General features: G+C 37.4%; 1 non-coding gene across 1 annotated transcript; it reads left to right on the top strand.

Annotated features, from left to right (window-relative positions):
• Positions 1 to 2,165: 2,165 nt before the first annotated feature.
• On the top strand, positions 2,166 to 2,237 carry Trnaa-ggc. The gene has a single exon. It is a non-coding gene; the product is annotated as a tRNA-Ala (tRNA).
• The last annotated feature ends 1,656 nt before the right edge of the window (positions 2,238 to 3,893 follow it).

Below are 3,893 nucleotides of genomic sequence, written 5' to 3'. Positions count from 1 at the left end.
TCCTGGTGCAAGAGTTTTCCTTTGTAATCCAACGCGGGAATGCAGTAAGCGTTATGGGCACTTTTGCATCGAGAACGGCAGGGAGAGGTTTTTTTTGGTTTAAATTGTTTATATTTTTAAGTTCTCTTATTTTTTAGGGTTCCGTAGTCAAATAGGAACCCTTATAGTTTCGCCATGTCTGTCTGTCCGTCCGTCTGTCCGTCTGTCCGTCCGTCCGTCCGTCCGTCCGTCCGTCCGTCCGTCCATCCGTCCGTCCATCCGTCCGTCCATCCGTCCGTCCGTCCGTCCGTCCGTCCGTCCGTCCGTCTGTGGATAATCTCAGTGACCGTTAGCACTAGAAATCTGAAATTTGGTACCAATATGTATATCAATTACGCCGACAAGTGGTAAAATAAAAATGAAAAAAAAAAAAAATGTTAACTTAAAAACAGTTTTTAATTTAACATCTTATTGCAAAATGCATATAGGATGACACATTATTGCGTATCATGAATATAAATAATGGATGTCAATATTCGTGATAATTATTTTTAAAATCGGGACTTAATCGCGTATGCCTAAGATATTAAACTGACCTCCAACGTTAAGTCCCGATTTTAAAAATAATTATGTGTAATAATCGTGAAAATTTAAATCAATATTCGTGATGTTTATACTGTACAAAACAACGTATCCTTAAACTTCAAAAACTCACGTGTATCAGTCCAAACCCTCTCACATGTTATAAATGTTTCACGAAGCACAAAATGTGTAGAAATCCTTTTAAAACTGAAAACAATATTTTGACTGTCACAACACACTATAACTCAAGCGTGGTAAAACCAGCGCTCTGTGAAACAAATGTCCGAAGTAATTTTATATATTGTCACTGGAACAAAGGATTTTGTTACTTTATAGATTTTTCGTCACACTCGCACAGTAAATGTGCAATTGGACGCAGGAGTGGGAGTTATAGAAAAACCGTTCTCAGTAATGAGTTATGTACCATAATTACCTTTTGTATATTTTTTTTCGTTTTTGATTCAGTTATGATGAAAAATATTGTATGAAAGACTTCCATCTTAAAAGCCGGCAACGCACTTCCAACCATTTTAGTGTTGCGGGTGACAACAGGCAGTGGTGACCGCTTACCATCAAGCGACCTATCTGCTCGTTTGCTATCTCATAAAAGAAGTGAAGGCCATCAATAGCGATACTTCACAAAGTAACTTCTTTTCTTCTCGAAAAGCTCAGATGAAGCGTAATCGAGAAACAGAAGAATCGAAATTTGTTCCGGGAATTCCTTTTTCAACCATTTTTTGCATTTCCCAATAAAAGTCCGCGAAAGAAGCTACGTTTAATGAAACGGTAGAAAACAATCGGAAAAAATAGGGCTGTCGATTGCCCGTTATTATTTCAACGGACGGGGTTTTGTGGCGCCGCGATCGGGTACAAGGTACAATGTAGACGAGCGTTTTTGAATGTTTTATTTGTGTGGTGATGGGTTAAGAATTTCACCACCCCCTTTCTACCCGTGGGTGTCGTAGAAGTCGACTGTGGGATATGGGTTAAATTGTGGCGTAGGCGAGAGGCTGGCAACCTGTCACTGCAATATCACAATTTCATTTTTTTTTAACCCCTACGTTGCCAAGGGTGGCACTGAAACTTGAGTAGTTTCATGTGCTCTGCCTACCCCTTTATGGGAATGCAGGCGTGATTATATGTATGTATGTATGTTTTTTTACAAGGTTAATAAAACACAAATTTAAGGTACTTAACGGTGGTTTTTACAAACCCATGGGTAGCAGGGTGTAAATCAGCAGTTCTCGAAAAGTTTGTACAAAAATTAAGGGAAAAGTTAAATTTGTTTTTATTAATTCCTATTTTGTTACCAAGATTTTGTTGATGAATTGAGATTTTATTAAGTTTTATTTCGTCATTAATGTTCTCTAGTATCTATATTTTCTTAATTATAACAATTATCTTGTATATATATCTTACGAAAGTCGAATTATATTACTAAATTTTGGTAACAAAATAGGATCAATTAAAATTTGCTGACGTGGCATTGTACAAAGTTGACGGGAATTGCTGAAATAAACAGATATTTCACATGTTAATAATCCATATGTTTTTTTTAAATATAACAACAGTCGCATATGTTAAATTCGCAGTCATGGACGGACGGTCGGCTGGCGCAATTGGTAACGCATTGGACTGGCAATCCAAGGATGTGGGTTCGAGTCCCACGTTGGCCAGTGTCGATCACTGTTGATTTTTTCATTGCGATTTGATGTCTGCATTTATAATTTGCGAGATATTTCACATTCTTTTTTTTTTAGTTTGTATAGGTAGACGTTTGACCACGATCACACCTGATGGTAAGTGATGATAATGAAAATAGCGACAGAGAGTTTTACACCTCAAAGGCGTGTACAGATTATTTATTAGCAGCATCCCTCGAACATGTCATGTTCTAAGAGTTTTTGACGTTTTACCCCCTTATTCATAAACGTACTCTAAAGTTATCAAGCCGATAAAGTTCGTTTGTCCTTTTCTATCACACTAATACGTCGGAAAGGGACAAACGAACTTTATCGGCTTGATAACTTTAGAGTACGTCTATGAATAAGGGGGTTAGAATATAAAGCATAGTTAACATAGTATTGGCACGCGTTTAGCGACGAATAAAAAAAATATATTTAAAAATTAAAAAAAAACTGATAATCACATCTTAATTTTAATACGTTGATAACTCTATATTAGAAATTTGGTTGATCTAACTTTTTGCGTTTGTAAGTTATTGATGATGGACGTTGACCGGCGAAAATGCACTGTGAACAAATACGTGAAAAATCCCCTTGGTCTGGGTCAATGATTGCTAAATTGTTGAATTTCCAGAAAACTACTAGGCAATAATTATTGCCCAAATCATTATTTCATTAAAGGACAATTAAATAATAGTGGCAAAATAATTCAAAATATCCACTCCTTGCGGTCCACACGGAATCAACAGACAAAAAAGATGGATGAAAATCTTGTTCAGAGGATGATGAATACTATTTTCAGAAAAGTCCGTAATTTTGTGCATAAACATACTGAATGATTGAAATATATGTGACACGCTATAAATTAATAAACGATCTTTTATATTCTGCAATAAAAATATTGTTTACTTTTTTCTTTTCATTTAAAAATTAAATTCCTCCCATCGCGTACCAATTCTAAATTAACTATGCTTTAGAACTCGCTAATCGTTATGGAAAATGACATTAATTGCATGGAGAACGTGAAAAGCGTCCCGAAAATAACCAACAATTACATAGTTTCCTGTGAGTAACGTCAAATGCCAAAATAATAGTGATTAGTGTTACCCATTTTAGTGAAGGAAAACATCGTGAGGAAACCGTACTAATTGTATTCCACTAAAGCCTACGCAGTGGCGGAGCGTCGATACAACTCGATTCCCAACGGGTTCCCTAAAATTCTCTAGTATCTCTAGAAGTCCATACAAAACAGATTCCAAAAACCCCTCCGGCTTTACCAACGAAAATTTTCACGCCCCGCCACTGTTAGCCTAGTTACCCTTCGGGTTGGAAGGTCCAATCGCAGTCGCTTTCGTAAAAATAGTGCCTACGCCAAATCTTGGGATTAGTTATCAAAGCGGACCCCGGGGTCACATAGCCTCGGCGAATGCCGGAATAACGCAACGAGGATGAAGAACAATTTTATATTCAGCGTATGATGTTTTTGTTCAGCGTTCCAACTGCCGGTCTGCACTGTTAGCACAGTCACCGTCATCAATCACAAAACACTCGCGGTTTATTCCCGCTCGTCTGTCATCCGCCTTACCAACGCAAACACATGGCTACGGGACTGCGTCAGTTACTCAGATGAGTTTAACATACAATACA

Source organism: Leguminivora glycinivorella, chromosome 12 (genome assembly GCF_023078275.1).
Source record: "Leguminivora glycinivorella isolate SPB_JAAS2020 chromosome 12, LegGlyc_1.1, whole genome shotgun sequence".
NCBI classification, from domain to species: Eukaryota; Metazoa; Arthropoda; class Insecta; order Lepidoptera; family Tortricidae; genus Leguminivora; species Leguminivora glycinivorella.
This window is presented reverse-complemented; position numbering and strand designations above follow the sequence as displayed.